The sequence below is a fragment of the Brassica rapa genome, chromosome A08 (genome assembly GCF_000309985.2).
Source record: "Brassica rapa cultivar Chiifu-401-42 chromosome A08, CAAS_Brap_v3.01, whole genome shotgun sequence".
Classification (NCBI taxonomy): domain Eukaryota; kingdom Viridiplantae; phylum Streptophyta; class Magnoliopsida; order Brassicales; family Brassicaceae; genus Brassica; species Brassica rapa.
Window position 1 is genome coordinate 632,569 of NC_024802.2, and position 20,311 is coordinate 652,879.

General features: G+C 29.8%; 1 long non-coding RNA gene across 2 annotated transcripts; it reads left to right on the forward strand.

Annotated features, from left to right (window-relative positions):
* The first annotated feature begins 397 nt into the window (after positions 1 to 397).
* On the forward strand, positions 398 to 17,306 carry LOC103832608. Of its 2 annotated transcripts, XR_004450422.1 has the most exons (3): positions 398 to 5,339; positions 5,411 to 5,478; positions 5,556 to 17,306. It is a non-coding gene; the product is annotated as an uncharacterized LOC103832608 (long non-coding RNA). The 2 variants fall into 2 exon arrangements; XR_004450421.1 differs by having other exon boundaries at positions 398 to 5,478.
* The last annotated feature ends 3,005 nt before the right edge of the window (positions 17,307 to 20,311 follow it).

The window sequence follows — 20,311 nt, forward strand, 5'->3', positions numbered from 1 at the left end:
TATTACTGTACAAATTTAAATTAATATATATAAAATATTATATTATTAATTATTTTTTCATAGATAAAATTATTATATTAATTTATAAACGTAATATATTAAAAATTTATATACATATTATTATTATTATTTATATAAGTATTATTATAACTTGTATTAAACTAAAAATTCATTTATTATTTACTCATATTATTTAGTTTTTATGTACTACATATTTAAATAAAAATACTACTAAAAAAATACTAATATTTTAAGATTCTATATAAATAAGCTAACGAAAAAATAAACATATTACATTTTAAATAAAATTGTTAATAAAATAATAAAAAGTTTGATAAAACATTAGATAAATAGAAGTAACATACATATAAAAGTGTGTTTCTTTTTTTTTAAGTAGTTCATTATATATATATATATATATATTTTTTTTGTAACTGAGTAGTTCATTATATTTCTATAAAATAAATGAAACTAAAATATAAAACAGTATAAACATACTTGGAACACTCCATATTATTGGCATATCTACTGTAGATAGCAGTTCTTTAGTTTTTGTTCATAATATAGAACCACTAGTGGTTCTTTATTAAATTATTATTTTAAAAGCAGTCTAATTTTAACTAGAAACAAAATAGTGAACGGATAAGAGAAGGTGGTGCATCTGTTTGGGGTGGGTGATCCACTTTTTATATGCTCTCCATTCCTAGCCTCAATATGAACTGCTAGCAGTCTATTATTATTTTAAAAATTCGCTTAATCTACTTTTGAACCGCTAGATCCGCTAGAACAACTCTTGTTCCGTTCAATCTACTTGTTCCGCTAGATCTGCAACGCTTGATCCACTTTTCTCATTCAAAACTTAATTGTTGAACTGCTTGTGCTTATTAATTATCATGAATGGATAGGAACGTGGTGGAGGATCCACTCAGGTGGGAGAACCACCTAATTTACGCATTCCATTCGAACACTTATATTAGTTTCAACTTCCAAGTATTTTTTTTTTCCTAATTTCTCTTTTGGTTTCATCAAACATTACAAGAATATAATTAAATTCTGACATAAGAAAATGTGTAGACGTACTTAAAGAATCAATCAGTCATATCATCTTACAGCCATCATAAATATGTGTTGACTATGAAGATTTATAGGGTCACTTTCTCATCCATTAGAATCGCCACCTCCATTTTTGGTGTTCCTTAGCAGATCATTTTTTTTTCATATTTTCTCAATTTTGAATAAAGAAGAATCATGTTTATTGTATTATTTTTATTACTATGTTATACCATGTTTATATTCTCCTACTATTCTAAAATATATCTGATAATTGGATTTGGATTTTAATTTTTATGATTTTGATCAAAATGATATTAAACAACTTCTGGAGCCAAAAGCTAACAGATTTAAATTCAATTCCTAAGAAACAAACTACAGCAACAAGGCTATCTTAATTAAACCAGAAAACATATGAAAGACTAAAAATCAAAACAAGGGGCGAAGGCAGACTGATAGATGTGGGGCATGTGCACCCATAATAATTTTACTATTTATAAATTCTATACAAAATCATTAAAACTTTGGTGTAAGAGATGACAAAATTCCACCTTTGCACTTGTAATAATTCAAGTTTGATGCCTTATTATATTTTTTGTTATATCCTTTTAGCACTAGTGCACCCATTACATTTATATTCGAGCTTCGTCAACACCCCAGGATTAGAGATGCCAACAAGTAGAAGAGATGGAGACAATGTCGAAATTTACTGTGGTTGAGGCCCGAAACTCATTATATTTCTCCAACAACTAAGAGGAGCCACGAGCAGTCCGTATGGATACAAACAAGGGACACGAGGATAAGAACCTGATTTGACCTAGCGTCTACTACGACACGGAGCAAGGAGAACTGAAGCTCTGAATCATGTGACTTTAGCCGGAGAATCTGAGCGAAGGAAAAGATAACCACACAGTCATCGAAGAGACCCGGTTTTATAATCGATATTTTCACCTACACCTATGAATTAAAATTTAACCAATGATATTAAACTCTAATATTGTTATAATCGATAGAAGCAGATAATTTAGATAAAAATATGAATAAAGGTAACAGAAAAAACAACACAAAAATCTACTGTGGCTTACCAATTTGAAAATATCTAGAGATAAATTTCTTATTTTTACTAAAATCTAATTTTTAAATTACATCAAAACTATAAAACAGAAAAATAAAAAAAGTTTATCGCATCAAAGAATATAAAATTGTGACAATAAGCATGATAAAGACATTTTCTCTTGTAAAAAAATATAGAACCAATATTTTATTTTGCAATATAATCTGGGATACAAGTTCTATAAAAATCATTAGTAATTACTTTGGAAAATAATATATTTCCCTCACAAAAAATAACAAATTAATTCTTCAGTCATTTTCAATATAAACTTTCAAAATTTCAGTTTCAAGGATTAGTTTTTGTTTTGACACAACTGAAAGGATTATTTTGTGATGAGCCACAGAGTGTTCATTTGAAAATACCAAACAGCTTTTGCTTATTTTAAAGACACAAATGTTGATTTTTTTTCTAATACTAAAATCTTTGGAAAGAGGGACTCAATACCTACTGGAAAACTTGATTTTCCCCCTAAAATTTGATTTTTTCCTAATTAATTATTTTGTTATTAATTGACCAAATTTTTATTGCATTTTTGGAAACATTGAAACAAATTCTTCTTTTATATTGGTCAACATTATAAATTTATTGAAACTTTTCAACTTTCTTTTAAAAAAATTGGGCCAATATTTTTCCATCCCAATCAACTTTATAAAACTGTAAACATGTTATCTCCAATAAAATTATTTTAAAATATTTGTTTTATATACCAAAAGAGCAATTTAGTAAACATAAAATAATTGAATATAAAATATAAATATCAGTAGCTATGTACAGTAAAACCTCTATAAATTAATAATGTCTAAACTTTGGAATTTTATTAATTTATAGAGTTATTAATTTACAAAAAATTTCTTATTTAAATTTATTATTTTAAGATATATTTATTCTAAGAGAATAACTTAGTAAATAAATACGTTTGAGTTTGCAGCATGTGGTACTTCTGATTATGATGGTATCACAACAGGATCACCATTATCCATGTAATTATATTTCTCATCACATCCTCTTTCTATTGAAATCATGTTCGTTCTTTGAGTTATTCAATCGAGACCATAATAAAGTTTATTCAGTGATGCATGACCCTCTTTTGGGTTTAACCCTCTCATGCAGCTACTAATCATAATGATTCAAACACTGTCCGTATTTAATGTTGAACCCATTTGAGTCTCTTTTTTTTTCGCTAACAAACCCATTTGAGTCGCTCTCTCTTCCTCTCTCAGATATGACAGGAAAAACAACAAAGGAGTAGTGAAATGCTACTTCCCGTGGTTGATGTTTGGTTACGGACTTGGACTATTCTTAACATACTTGGGAGTTGGGACTATATATATTATGAACGGACACGGTCAACCTGCACTGCTCTAATCTAGTGCCTTGCACTGTTCAGGTGACCAAAGAACTAAATGGCTAAAAGGAGAGGCTAATCTTATATCAACAATTCGAGATAACTCAGGTTTTAATGTGATTATGTGAAGAACAGTTTTTTTCTACTCCAAGGTTTTTAGACTTTAGTAACATCATAGGCTTTTTAAAATCGGATTTTTGTTTTAGATTTTAATGTGAAACTTAAATACAAGTTGACCAGAAAAAATCTTTAATACACGTAGGATAGAGTGGAACGTGAGGTGTTTGAACATTTTTACAGTGGGTAATAAATTATTTTGGTGCACTAAAAATAAATTCAATAAAAAGTAATATATTTATGTTTCCAACGGCTAGTATTTTATTGGATTGTGGTAAGCAACGGCACAATGTTGGGAGTGTTGCAAAAATGGACATTGGGAGTGTTGCAAAAAAAAGAAAACTGGGGTCTATTTATATTTGTTATCAGAGAGGATGAATCAATTATTTCATTTCTCTTCCTTCTTCAGATTATTTCTCCGATTACTTGCGACAAAGAAAAGATTTAGCCGGAGGTGGAGTGCTTCAGCTTTTAGAGAAGAGTTCGTACGGTTTAATGTTGATCACATCAGTGACAACTAACTCCAGTCATCGGCGGGATAAAGAGTTGCTTGAAAAGGAGACGATTTCCATGGAAACAGAGTCTACACGGACGGTACGTTTCTCTTTTATTGAAACTTTTTTAAATAGAAACAAAATGTTTTTTTTTACTAACCATGAACTGTTTTGTAAATTTTGTTTTCACTGCAATTTTTTTTAAAAAAAACTTTCAAACTTGGGGAAAATTTCTATATTATTTGGTTGATAATGAAAACTTAATGTGTAATTTGTGAAAAGTATTAGGAGTTACATCCGGTTAGTGATAGTTAGAGATTGTATATTTCTAACATCCGGTTAGCGATTGTATATTTCTTTTGTCTTGGCACTTATGAGCATTTAGTTCTTCGTAATCAATCTCCTAATGAAGCAATTTTCCCTCTTGTTTTGTGTGTAGATTCTTTCTTACTTGCTTTTATGTTTTTGTTTCCTTTGATCCTTTTGTTTGTTTTAACTTTTTTCTTGTATTTGTTTCTTTTATTGGCTAAGAGACAAATCTGCTAGTGGAAAGGCGAATGATGTTAATAATGCAAAGAAGATCAAAGCTTATATGGACAAAGTCTACACGGGTACGTACGCTCCTCTTTTCTCAAACTTTTTTTAAATAACCATAAACTGATTTTGTAAAGTTATTTTCACTACAATATTAAAAAAAAACTTTCAAACTTGGGGGAAAATGTATATATTATTTGGTTGATAATGAAAACTTAATGTGTAATTTGTGAAAAGTATTAGAAGTAACATCCGGTCAGTGATAGTTAGCGATTGTATATTTCTAACATCCGGTTAGCGATTGTATATTTCTTTTGTCTTGGCACTTATGATCATTTAGTTCTTCGTAATCAATCTCCTAATGAAGCAATTTTCCCTCTTGTTTTTTTCCTAAAATCAACATCACATTTGCTTTCTTGTTTTGTGTTTCTTACTTGCTTTTATGTTTATGATTCCTTTCATTTTTCTGCTTCTGTTAACTTTCTTCTTGTGCTTGTTGCTTTTACTGGATAAGAGAGAAATCTGCTAGTGGAAAAGCGAATGATGTTAATAATATAAAGAGGATCAAAGCTTATATGGACAAGGTTGAGCTATAGAGCATTCAAACATATGTGTTGATAGTGTTGGATGAGCATCTCTCATCCCCTCTGCTTCCGAGACCATCAATCATCTTCTTTAGCAAGATGTAAGCTATAACAATGCTCACTTAAAAGATTACTTACATGTTTCTGAAGATTTGTTTGGTTCGTTTTGCAGGAAAGGTAACACTATTACCGCTATCTTGCATAAGAAGCCACTGATCATAGTCTTTGAAAGCCTATGAGGTGTTCTATCTATACATATAGAGTCTTTATTGAATATTTTCTGTTCTATCTAAACTTATCAGTTTTTTCCTTTACAGATTGTCACTACGGCTGAGGCTAAACTTCCTCCTACACATCCTGTCAGATTGGGGTTGGCCTTGAACTTCTCTGTCCTCTACTACGAGATTATGAGCTCACCTTAAAGGTTTTTAGAGATTGTTTAGTTACTAAAAAGTAAACCTTAGAAGACTCAATATATTGTTTTTAATTCAAAAAAAATAATATATATATATATATATATATATTATTTGACCTTGCGGTGAATAAACAGTGAAATGTAAAATGTAGAGTTCCTTTGTTTCATGTATCATTATTATTGTGTATGCTGTACTCTGCTTTGACCGTTTGAGTGTTTTGCATCATCCTGATGCATGTCTCAGACACTGTTTTTCTTGTTTGTAATTTGAAACTCATTGCTGTCTTTTGTCCACCCAATTGCTCTACTTTCAGACCATTTGTCATGGATCCAAATATAAAGTGATAATCAAGCTTGCATTTCTTGAAATCTTCTGAACAATTTACTCATTTAGCAAGCAGAGTCAAACTCCAAAAGAACATGTTAAAAAAATAAGAGAAATATGAATAATTTGTTGAACGATGATGATGATGATGATTATGGTGATGGTGGGCCTTTTTATATTTAAGCGAATGATGATGATGATGATATGAGAGGAAGTGCTTTCAAAGATTATAAGCACTGTGATTACAGATTAGACAAGGGATTAAGCATTGTGATTAGAGATTACCTCATTACTTGTCAAAGTTCCACGTAAATAAAGAATAGGACCCAAATACATTATTTGAAACAGCAAGTTACGAAAGATTATGTGCCAGTTACAACAACAAGAGCATACAATGCCGCCACAAAGAAATATTGTTTCCTTGTGCTCAAAATAATCGACCGAGAAAGTACTTCTATAAGATTTCTAGTAACAAAGTTCTTGGTGCAAAAACATATGATTGATTTGACTCTTATGTATCTTCATTTGAAAATGATACTGCTTATGTTATCTTCATTTGAAAACGCTATTTACCACCGATCATTGCAGCTACAAACTCCGTCTTTGAAGAGATGGAACCGATTAGCATCCCTCACTAATATCTCACGCCCTACTATCTTCGATATCAGCTTCGTGACTTCATGACAATCACCACAGACACGAAGGTTCTTCATCACTTGCAGTGGAGTCCCTGGTTCTGTGTTCAACAGTCCAAACGCTATCGCTAGCCTCTCGCTGTGACCATACTAAACGTCTCTTCTCTTCCTCTTCCTCTAGATTCTGCGACACTTCCCGTGGATCAGAAACATACCCTTCTCTAGCCATCAGACTGTATAGCATCTCCAACGACTCGTGTATGGCTTCGAACTGAGGAGCTGAAACATCTCCTGCGCGGAACAGATGAACTTTTTTACTCACTTCAATCCAGCTATATCCAGGGTTCTTCTTTCTTTCTTTGTCTTTCAAGGATTTGCGGATTAGGCACACTTTGTCCCACTTTTACGCGTTTGATGCTAGAATAGAGTAGCCTGGATCATCCGGGTTCAGTTCAACGATCTTCTTAGACACTCTTTCCGCAGTCTCCATGTCCCCGCTTGTTCGACAAGCTCTCAGCAGATATGCCCATATGCTAGCATCAGGTTTTACCGGCATTGCTTGAATATACTCCTCGGCTTTCGAAATCTTCTGAGACCTGGACAGCAAATCTACCACTTGGTGTTCAAGATTTTTATTTTTCTTTACATTTTAAGATTCTTTATTAGTTTCAACTTCCAAGTTTTTTTTTTCCTAATTTCTCTTGGTTTCATCAAATAATCATCAAACATTACAAGAATACAATTAAATTCTGACATAAGAAAATGTGTAGACGTATTTAAAGAATCTATCAGTCATAACTTCTTACAGCCATCATAAATATGTGTTGACTATGAAGATGTATAGGGTCACTTTCTCATCCACTGGAATCGCCACCTCCATTTTTGGTGTTCCTTAGCAGATCTTTTTTTTTTCATATTTTCTCAATTTTGAATAAAGAAGAATCATGTTTATTGTATTATTTTTATTTACTATGTTATACCATGTTTATATTCTCCTATTATTCTAAAATATATCTGATCATTGGATTTGAATTTTAATTTTTATGATTTTGATCAAAATGATAGTAAACAACTTCTGGAGCCAAAAGCTAACAGATTGAAATTCAATTCCTAAGAAACAACTACAGCAACAAGGCTATCTTAATTAAACCAGAAAACATATCAAAGACTAAAAATTAACACAAGGGGCGAAGGCAGACTGATAGATGTGGGGGCATGTACACCCATAACAATTTTACTATTTATAAATTATATACAAAATCATTAAAACTTTGGTGTAAGAGATGACAAAATTCCACCTGTGCACTCGTAATAATTCAAGTTTGATGCTTTATTATATTTTTTGTTATATATTTTTAGCACTAGTGCACCCATTACATTTATATTCGAGCTTCGCCAACTCCCCAAGATTAGAGATGCCAACAAGTAGAAGAGGTGGAGACAATGTCGAAATGTACTGTGGCTGAGGCCTGAAACTCATTATATTTCTCCAACAACTAAGAGGAGCCACGAGCAGTCCGTATGGATACAAACAAGGGACACGAGGATAAGAACCTGATTTGACCTAGCGTCTACTACGACACGGAGCAAGGAGAACTGAAGCTCTGAATCATGTGACTTTAGCCGGAGAATCTGAGCGAAGGCAAAGATTACCACAGTCATCGAAAAGGCCGATTTTATAATCAATATTTTCACCTATACCTATGAATTAAGATTTAACCAATGATATTAAACTCTAATATTGTTATAATCGAGAGAAGCAGATAATTTAGATAAAAATATGAGTTCGCAACAAAAAAACAACACAAAAATTTACTGTGGCTTATCAATTTGAAAATATCTAGAGATAAATTTCTTATTTTTATTAAAATCTAATTTTTAAATTACATCAATACTATAGAACCGAACAGCTTTTGCTTTGTTTTGACACAACTGAAAGATTATTTTGTGATGAGCCACAGAGCGTGCATTTGAAAATACCAAACAGCTTTTGCTTATTTCAAAGACACAAATGTTGTTAGTAGACTGTGTCCAAGAGAGAGAGAGAGAGAGAGAGAAATCATGAGCTTCTGTATATGTTTTGTTTTATTTGTCTTTCTATCACTTAATACTACTAGAATATTTGATTTTCCCCCTAAAATTTGATTGTTTCCTAATAAATTATTTTGTTATTAATTGACCAAATTTTTATTGCATTTCTGGAAACATTGAAAAAAATTCTTCTTTTATATTGGTCAACATTATAAATTTATTGAAACTTTTCAACTTTCTTTTAAAAAAATTGGGTCAATAATTTTCCATCCCAATCAACTTTATAAAATTTTAAACATGTTATCTCCAATAAAATTTATTTTAAAATATTTATTTTATATACCAAAAGAGCAATTTAGTGAACATAAAATAATTCAATATAAAATATAAATATCAGTAGCTATGTACAGTAAAACATCTATAAATTAATAATGTCAGGACTTTAGAATTTTATTAATTTATAGAGTTATTAATTTACAAAAGTTTTCTTATTTAAATTCATTATTTTTAAGATATATTTATTTTAAGATAAGAAAAATATTTGATTTTAGTGTATAGACATTAATTGTTATTTTTTTTGAAATTTGACATATATCTTAATTTTATTATATTATTTGGTGTATATGATATATATTGCATAGAACTTAAATGTGGTTTAGATATAATATTACTAAAACTCATCAAAAATTTATTAAGTGTTAAGAAAATATGTATACATAGAAATTATATAAAATATGTATACATATAAAATATTGTTTGCTTTATGTACACAATGGAATTAGCTTTATATTTTCTTAACATTTAATATTTTTTTGATGAGATTTAGTAATATTATATCTAAAAACATATTTAAATTATATGAAATATATATTATATACACTATATATTATAATATAATATAATATAATAAAATTAATGTAAATGTCAAATTTCAAATATAACAATTAATGTCTATACAATAAAATAAAATATTTTTCTTATTTAGAATAAATATATCTTAAAATAAGAAATCTAAATAAAGAAACTTTTGTAAATTATTATATCTATAAATTAATAAAAATTTAAAGCCCGAACATTATTAATTTATAGAAGTTCTACTGTATTTACATAGAATTTAATTAAAAAAATATTATTTTATAGTTTATCGATTTGTGTCAAATTTTGAACCGGCTCAAATTTGGACCGGCAAAATTTATTAGTTTATAGAAAATATTAATTTATCGAGTATTAATTTGTAGAGGTTATACTGTAATATGTTACTTTCTTGTGTGTCAAATAATATAGTGTGACATGAGAGCAAAAAAAGGGAGAGGCTATTCTTACATCAATATCCCACGACGGAATTTTCTCTCACAAAGAGGTTTGTGGCCTTCTCTAACTCTTGAATATAAGACAAATATAGTCCAACTTTGATCATAACTAGAAAATATAGATTTAGGGTTTCTTCTAAAGAAATAGATCAAACCTTGTCCGTGGAGCGGGCTGGTTGTCAAACAGGTAACAGCAGATCTTAAAACCCTATAAAAAACAAAAGAGTATTTCAAGAAATATCTGCATAAGAATAACAGTTGAAACAAACATAATTGGTGGCAATATACGAGCAATTTCTTAAAAACATCTGAGGCTGTTGTGCCCACATGGTGTATGGAAAGCCATGTACAAGAAAGCCTTTGCAGTACTTAACTGTTAATCATCACAGTCATGGAATACATAATTTAGAAAGAAAAATATACATGAAATGTTAAAACTCAGAAAATGAAAGAAACACAAAACTAAAACATGATTGCCGCTCTTACAGTTAACGACATTAACTAAAAGCAAACTTTCTCAAAACTGAACAACCAAATTAAGATAAATCGACATTCAAACGAAGTGTACAAAACATTGCCTAGCATAAAGCTCAATTTGCACATATAGTAGACAATAATTAAACATAATATTAATGCTTTTATATGAGCACAACAAAACAACCATATCCAACCGACAATCTAGGAGAACCATCACGTTGTCATTAAAATAATCACAATCGTAAGAGCAAGAATGCAAGATCCAAGAGTTTGAGAGAGAACAAACCGTGATCGACCTTTCAGGAAGCTGGAGGCAGTGACAATTGAGGTTTTCTGCGAAAATATCATTACTGAGGTTTTCTTGGAGTGCATCCAATTCAACTGGACCAACATGCACATTAGCCTACTTCAAATACACCTGCTCAGCAAAGCATTCTGGGATTTGAAGATCTTCACCCGGTAAAATTTAAGCATTCAGCGGTTCGGAAATGTCTACATCTTACCGGAAGAAGATCTCCATATCCCATAACGCTAGGCTTAGCCGTCGCTGAAGCAGACAAAGGAGCAAGTTGGTCCAGCAACAGAATGTCTCTAAAGATATACACCTTGGAGATATATCCAAAAAATAAAATTTCAAATGATTTTGAGAAAATAAAAATCTTAAAAATATAAGAACAATAGAATCTCTACCTCGGTAAATATCTTGATGCTTGATCAATGCAACTATATGTTTTGTTTTGTTTGTCTTGCCTTTACTTGAATTTTGTTTTCTAATACTAAAATCTTTGGAAAGAGGAACTCAATACTACAAGAATATTTGACCTTTTCCCCTAAAAATTGATAGTTTCCTAATTAATTATTTTGTTATTAATTGGCCAAATTTTTATTGAATATTTGGAATGATTGAAAAAAAAATCATCTTTTTTATTGGTCAACATTAAAACTTTATTGAAAACTTGCAATTTTCTTTTTAACAAATTGGGACAATCTTTTTCCATCACAATCAACTTTAAGAAATTGTTAACATGTAATCTCCAATAAAATGTACTTAAAATTGAATGAAATAAAAATATACATAAAATGTTAAAGCTCAGCGAATGAAAGAAAACCAAAACTAAAACATGTTTTCCGTTCTTACAGTTAACGACATTAAATAAAGGCACACTTTTTTAAATATGAACTACCAAATTAAGATAGATCGACAGTCAAACAAAGTGTACAAAACATTGCCTACCTGAAGCTCAATTGGCACAATAGTAAGCAAAAATGAAACCTAATATTAATGCTTTTATAAGCACAACAAATACTGGTTCCAGATATAAATTAAGGTTTTAATGTGATTTCACAATATTAAATGAAAACATTAATACAACCATATCCAACAGCGAGATTACAATCTAGGAGAATCACAATTGGTACATCAAGTTATAATCACAAGCATAAGAGCAAGATGATCAGAGAGTTTAAGTGAAAACACACCATGAGTGGGGATTTGTGGTATGAGAAAAATGTTGAGAGAGAGAGAGAGAGAGAGAGAGAGAGAGAGAGAGAGAGAGAGAGAGAGAGAGAGAGGTGTTTCTCGAATTTGTGATGTGAGAAAGACATAGATGAGGGATATATATATATATGCCGGTCTCTAAAAATTTAAAGCTTTCAAATTAATTTGGGAAGAAAATAAAATAAAGAAAATGTAAAGAGATAAGACCAATAAAATCTTCCAATCGGGTAAATATCTTGATTTTTGACCAATGACAACTGTATGTTCATTTTATTTTTCCATACTTTATTTTGAATTTTTTTCTAAAACTGAAATCTTAGTTAAGGGGAAAATATGAATACTGTATTAGAATATTTTTATTTTATTGTTTTTAACAGAGATATTAAAAATAATTGTAAAGTTAAATATTTTCTTCTTAATTTGATTAATTTTTTTATTGTGTATTTGGAAACTGTATATTTATTTACTGGTCAACACGAAAATCTATTTCAAAATTTCCAACTTTTTTAAAAGTCCTTTGCGGTGTAGATTTGTTTCCATCCTAGTCAACTTTTGAAATTGTTAACATATTATCTTTAGTACAATGTTTTTTTTTTTAAATGTTTCATATACCGTAATGGTAGTTTAGTGAAAATAAATATTATATTTAAAGTTACATATACATGTTAGTTGTTAATTTAAATTATGCTTACCTAGTTATCTATGATGTGTATGTACATGCGTATGCAAGTGCTTTGTTTTTATTGCTTGCTAAAGAGTGGTGTTTTAAATAATAACGTCTAAGAAGTAATTTTGAAATTTGTCTTCATGTAAAGATAATCTGTCGAATTTTGGGGTGTTAATCCACTACTCTAGATAGAAAAGAAATTCCAAAACATTAATCCTCCAACTCCAACGCCCCATCACAAAAAGGACATTGTGCATTATCCTCCAAAGCCTCAAGATATTATGGTTTACACAATGAAGATATCACATGTTTGATGATCATTATTGTACCTGAAGTTTGCCAAGGTGCCATGTTCCATATATACTAACGACTTCTACCAACTGGTGATTCTTAGATTACGGACATTTTCATATGTTCATCTTTATTCTGCCATAAATCCTCACCTCCCATGTAACTGACGGTGTTTGCAACAAGCACTCCCTCAGTATCTTGCATAGATGTAGTATAGAAGTTACATCATCATCCGAGAACCTCGATGTTAACACCATTCTCCGTGCACCTTCTCTAGCATATATAACTGAGTGCATAAACTTGACATGGAGAGCATTCAAATGAAAGTTTCATGGACTAAGGATTAGCAGTACAACTTCTTAAATCATATGTTTATGAAATGTAGTAAGTCACGATTCCTGATGTTATTTCATCAATTCAGATTTATTTAGTCACATGTCTATAAAATCTTTCTGGAGTGTCCTCCCTTAGATTGTGAATATCAAGGAGAGGGCAACCGTTTCATCACACCAAACCATTGTTTAACTAGATTGACAATAACAAATTTGAACAACTTTTAGCATCATTTCTATTTTCTGTATAACTAGATTGTAAGCCTGTCGCAAAACTAAGAAGGGTAGAGAAACAATCTTACAATTACATATCCTTCTAGCATTGACAATGTGTTGAACACCTTGATCTCTACTAGGATAAACTTACCAAGTCAACATTAATATTAAGCACTAGCTAGTTGCTCAATTCAAGATTTACTCAAACTAAAATTCAGCCTTCCTTCAAAACGATGAGAGGATTTCAATACCAATCATACTTGTTTCCTTCAAGAATTGGGTTAAGATAATTTAATCATTGGATCAACATGACTAGTGCTAGTGAAGTGATCACGTTCATGCAATCTATTTGACTTTTAATTTGATGGCTTTTTTTTTGACATCAAACTGTTATTTTAATACTCAAACAAGATGTGGTCCGAAAAGACATGTTTGAATAAAACAACCAACAAATCAAATTTCCCGATGGAAAGATCTGATAGTCTTGACTTTTTTTTTTGTTATACAGTCCTAACTAGAAAATCAGAAATCGCATTTTACCTTCAAAGAGTGTAAGATAGCTTAAATAATTGAAATCACTTTTGAAGATTCTTTACTTCCCTCAGCTCAGTTGAGAAGTTTGTCCATGCATGAGGTTATGTAATCATGGAGAACATGTCCCTGTAGTCTGTTCCAAAATTATGACAATTTGAGTAACTTAACATACTATCCATCATCCAAGAAAGTGCTGCTAACTCCGAGTGCAATACAGACTCTCGTCGTCTTAATTTCCTCGTCCCCATTAATTAAGTTTGTCCAGGCGTGTCTTTCTAAACCCATCCAAAACCACTGAATTGTAAAGTCTATAAACCATCAACCAAACATATGTAATTTTAAAGAGTGTGTTAGGCATGATGCATATCAGCATATATATTTTTTCAGATGCAAATCCTTTGTTGGTTCTGCTGGTTGATCAGTAGTCAATCTTATCTCCTCTGTCATTGAAACCCTAGCCGTCAAGAGAGAAAGAGAGAATTTTTTTTAGTTTCAAGTTGATGGTCGGATGCTTCTATATCTCCAACATCGGCTTGTTTGATTCGCTTTGCTTTTTTTTCTTTGACTTGCTTTACTTTCTATCACTTGGTATGTTTGATTGCCAATTTATTTTAAATCTGGCAAAAAAAAAATATTTTTCTTTTGTATATTTCTTCCAACGGATTTGGTAAGACAAAATATTTCGGTTCAATTGAACCGTTTAGAAAAGGTAATTGACAGATCTACTGCAGATGGTGGCGACGAGTCTTACTGGCTTCAATCGTTGATGGTTCTTCATTCGATGGTGATAAAGTTCTTGCTGCCAACTATGGTTACTTCAAAACGCAGCATGAAATTTTATGGAATGGTAATCTTTGTGCCTCTATTATTTTCAATAGAGAAATACAAAGAGTTGTCTTGTCTCGGTGATTCTTACTGGAGTATTAAAAAGAGAGTTCAATTGTTCCCAATTCAATTTGAAGCGTGATGTTTTTGGATTATTACGAATATTATTTTCCTTGAGATTCAACTATTCCAGAAGCAAATATATAACTTTTATATGAAAAATATTTAGTCATCCACACGCAAGATAGATGTGTGTTAGTTTACTTTGGATTCCTACTGGTGTATCACTTTTTTATATTTGTTTTGCTAGTCTAGAATTATTCCAGAAGACTCAATAATTCAATCAACAAAACAAGAAGATCAGTAGTCTGTTCATCAGAAAATATGGGAACTTATTTTGGATTTTTATTGTGGTAATACTATTATGTGCATACAATAGAATATTCAAAGATATTAGAATATTTTATTTAATTAATTTGAATTGTTTTCTCCAAAATAATTATTTTATTCTTAAATTGGCCAATTTTTTGTGTATATGGAAACTGTGAATTTCTATTATTTTTGAAAGTCAACAATAAAATTATATTTTAATTTTTAAAACTTTCTTAAAAAGGTTTTTAATATGTATTTTTTTCATCCGTGTCAATTATATATAATTGTTACATCTTATCTCCAATGATTTTATATTTCAAAAAGAGTTGTTTAGTGAAAGTAATGATTAAATTAATTATATATTAAATTTTAAATAAGTATATTTGTAAAATTCGTAGATATATCTTTTTAAAATGAATTATGCTTATATGTGATGTATATGGATATGCATTTTCATACATATGCAAATTTGTTGTCTGTATTTGCTGGCTGAACAGTTGTGTGTTTTGATTAAATTAGCAAAAGCAAAAGAGGCATAAGAGCAGAAGACAGAAGAATACAAAGAACAAGATATAAGAAGTTAAACGTTATGTTACAAGAAGTTACAAATCAATAAGAATAAGGGTTACTTGGTTAGATTTAGCTAAACCCTAAAAATGTGGTTAAGAATAGCCAATAGTTGTTAAGAGTTGTTTACAACTCAAGCAAGTTGTTTAGCTTTGCTTGTAAACTTAATCTAGTGCCTAAAGTATAGACATGAACAAGTGGTAGTTATTTACGCTATAGGTTTAAGTGAGTGTGTTGCAAATAGAATAAAGCTGCTATATATGTGTATATGTGTAATGTTTTTTTAAAAAATCCAAGAAAGATATCCATAGAGAAAAGATAGGTAGAATGAAATTCAGGATCAAATTTTTAACATTCTTATAACACCAAATCTACCAATGTATGTTTCTTGCATCTTTCATTCCCATGTGTAGGAGAGCTTGTTGTCAATTGATATAATATTCTCATACTTTCAATCTCTCATTTCCACCATGGTATCAAAGCTGAGTCAAACATGGTATAAAAGTAGATTGTCAAAACGATTGATCATAGGATTATAAAAGATGGTAATTGGTAAGTCAAGAATCTCGAAGTTATATTATCATCTTAAACACAACTAATATTAAATAAACCAACCAAAGTTAGGTAATAGCGATAAATACAAACACAACTTATATTTCACTAATGCAAGTTTATTAGGTCACATGGCTTTAAAATATCTATGTATCTTCTCCTATAGATTGTGAATATCAAGAGCAGCCTTAGCACTGCAGCCAACCCATGCAAACATTTGCAACATAAGCAAAAATTTAGGAAGTTTAATGACTGCATTCAAATCATTTACAAGGATCTAAATATGAAGTTGACAATAACAAATTTGAATATTTAGCCCGACTAGAAGACATCATTTTTTTTATGTATAGAACCATAACTACCATAACTAAGAAGGATATAGATAAAAATAAAAATTTGTCATTCCTTGCAGCATTGATAATGTCTTGAGCACATTGACCTCTGCTGGAATAAACTTACTAAGCCAATATTCTTATTAAACATGAATTATTCAGATCAAGACATACTTGTTTCGTTCAGGAACCAGGTTGGGTTAGTCACTGGACCAACATGACTAGTACTAGTGACGTGATCGGGCTGTCTCATGCAACATGTTAATTTGCTTTATAAATTGATGGTATCTTGAAAGAGCGTGTTACGCATGATGCATATGTCATTTTGATACAAATGCAATGCTTTGTTGATAATATCATGATAAACCTGAAATATAGACCTCTCTTTTTGTCAATAAGAAAATTTAAGTAGTTTAAATTTTTTTACTGTGATACTATTCTACAACTCTTTTCATTTAGATTTTACTTTGCTAGAGAGAGGTTTAGCTATACGGGTTTATCAAGATATCACCTAACATGAAAATTGGAAATATTTTCCTAGCAATTTCCACATCAGCTCATAGTGATTATTCTCCTCTTTAATAGAAATAATACATCAAAATGAAAGAAAGACCCATAATTGATATCGTTTGTGCTTGAACGTACTACAACAAAAATAAGCAGAAAATGGAAAAAATGGCATACGAATAAAGAAACATGATGAAAATCCTAGTGTTAGGTAGATATAAATTTGCTAGATTCTACCATTGTAACAACAATTTATGTTAGCAATATGCTAGAATCTAGATAAGAAATTAATTAGAAATTATTTAAAATAATATACTAGTGTTTTTAGGTTAATTGATTTATTATCAATTAGTGTGAAGTAATTTGAAGTTGGAATGCCTTAAAAGTAAGAAAGCAAAAAAAGCATAGTAGTTTTGATTAAGCAATAAATATATTTAAGTAATGACACTTAACCTAAATCATCTGATGCATACATCGCATAGATAAATCAATGCATTGATCTTCTTTTTGAACATACTCTATCAAGACTCTACTAATTAAACTAGTGATTCCGTGTATATGTGAACAAAATAAGACGGTTGATTTTGATCATTGTGTGCAAAATTTTCCGTCCCATTTTTTTTTGTGTATGGGGTATGTGTTTGATCTCAAACATGTTGAAATTTTTCATTAATTTTTGTATTTCGTCCAAATAAGTTGTAAAATCAGGTCATTCTTCAAGTTCTGATACCATCTTCATCAATTTGGAACAATCTTTCGTAAATGTCACTTAAAATTGTGAAAAAGATTTCATACATTCAATTGCCCAAATAGAGGTTTCAAATTTCGCATGCAAGGGTGAGAGGCTACCTCTTGTGTTTCTTGTCCCCATCAAACTCTCATAGCTTTCTAATTACTATACCAACCTTACCCAGAGAATACATTATTTTTCTTCTAAGATCCATCAGTGAAACACCATTTTCCTGATTTTGGTGGTATATTTTGTGTAATATCATACATAATGGCCAGTAATTGTGTTTTTTCTGATGTATTACCACATGTGCTTTACTCCAATGTATTATTGATAGCTCAAAATTTTAACCTTTGAATATCGCAGTTGGGCACCAAATCACAGTAGTATAAAATGAATCAAATCTACAGAGATCAAGGAGAATAAAGTTAAGCTAAGACAAAAAGAGAGATTGTTGTTTTACTAAAGCTAAGCAGAAATAAAATATATACTAAAAGCTAAAACATATAAACAAAAAGTGTTAAGTATTATAGAAATTATAGCAAATGACATGAATGTTAACAGTTTATCATAGAATTAATTAAGAATCATTCTAGAACTCAAAACACATTTGTATAATCTTCCCACTCCCGTGACTCCAGCCACTATGTCTAACAATCTAGAAAACTAACTCTCGTTGAAACTAAGAGATTAGACACGCATTAAGTTCGAGTTTCGATAGGTTCACAAAGTGCAGTAACATCAACTCATGTTGGATAAGGACACGTTGCTCACAGAGATTATGTTCAAGAAATCAAATCAACTCCTGATGCATAAATTCAGTTAACCTAAGATCGTGAACTAGGTAATAAATAAAATTCAATCGTTAAAATAGTCAACGTGAAGAACTCTAATAAAGTTCTCTAATCAACCAACCTTAAACATTCATTCTCAGTAATTCTTTTGAAACCTTAAACCCTAAATACTTAGACATAACCAGGTAACACAAGATCAATGACAAACTCTGAATAATTAGATTAAATAGATAAAAACAGGATAAATAAATGATTCATAATCTAATAAATACGATAAATTAAGAAATTTCATCTGTTCCGATTTGTGCAGGGTCAAAATATGACACAAATCAAGAAGATAATAAGTTTTAAGAAAATCAATCATGTGTAAATATATGGTCCAATTAGAATCACAAAGTAATATTTTGTATGTATATATATATATATTTATTTATTTATTTATTTATATTTATATAAGTCTAAATAGAACATTGTATTGTTTATTATGGAGTTTACTTCTATTTTTTCCTTAACAATTCATTAAAGTTTGATAATATTCAGTAAAATTATATATAAACTACATTTAAATTATATGAAAGTCAGATTTTAAAATTTTAATCATATAAAACAAATAATATAATATGATAATATGAAAGTCAGATTTTTGAAATTTAATCAATATATATATACAGTAAAATAAACTATTTGTCTTATTTTAGTTAATATATTCTAAAATAAAAATTAAAAGAGATTTTTTTTGATAACTTATAATTCTATAAACTAATAAAGTATTATTGTCTCAACATTATTAATTTAAATATTTTTAACTGTAGGTCAAAAATACATCATGGTCAAATTTTAGGCAAACCAAATTAAAAGGAGGAAAAATGAAGTTATTTTTAAGGGAAAATTTTATGTTTACCACTTTCATTGTCTCACTTTTCATCTTTACCACCACTAAAGGAACATTTTCAAAAATAAATTCTTCACTAAGTGGCAAAAGACTCTTATACCCTTGTTATCTATATATATAATAAATTATTATTTAAATAAATAAATAATTAATATTTTTTATGTTTTCGAATTATACTTTTTTCAAATTCGAACTTTTTAACCAACTTTTTTTAAAAAAAAATTGGAAATTTTTTATTTTTCCAAAATTTATTTATAAAAATCGAAAATTATATTTGAAACTATTTTTAAAAAAAATATTCATATTTTTGAAGTATTTATTTATATATTTATTAAAATCTTAAATATGAAAAGTGATATTATGAATGTGGTATTTGTGGCAATTTTCCTATTTTTAAGCGTAGTAAACCGGGAAACATACCAGTCTTCAGTTAAACCGGAAAACATACCAGTCTTCAGTTAAACATGCATAACTTTTGATCTAACTGATGGATTGACCTCTAACCTGCGGACCTGTAAAGCTAACTCAATTATGTATCTTGTTTCAGAATATGAGATTCATCCATTGGTCAGAAGTCATCTATCTGTTACAAAATGTTTGGTGCATCTACACAATTTTGCACCTTTAATTGCCTTTTTGAATCCAATTCAGCCTAAATCCTGCAAAAATAAATAACACCAAAAGATTCCAAAATACTCCAAAACACATAATTTGACTCGGTACAAACTCAAAATATAGGTAATAAACTAGCAAAAGCACCGATATATCAAT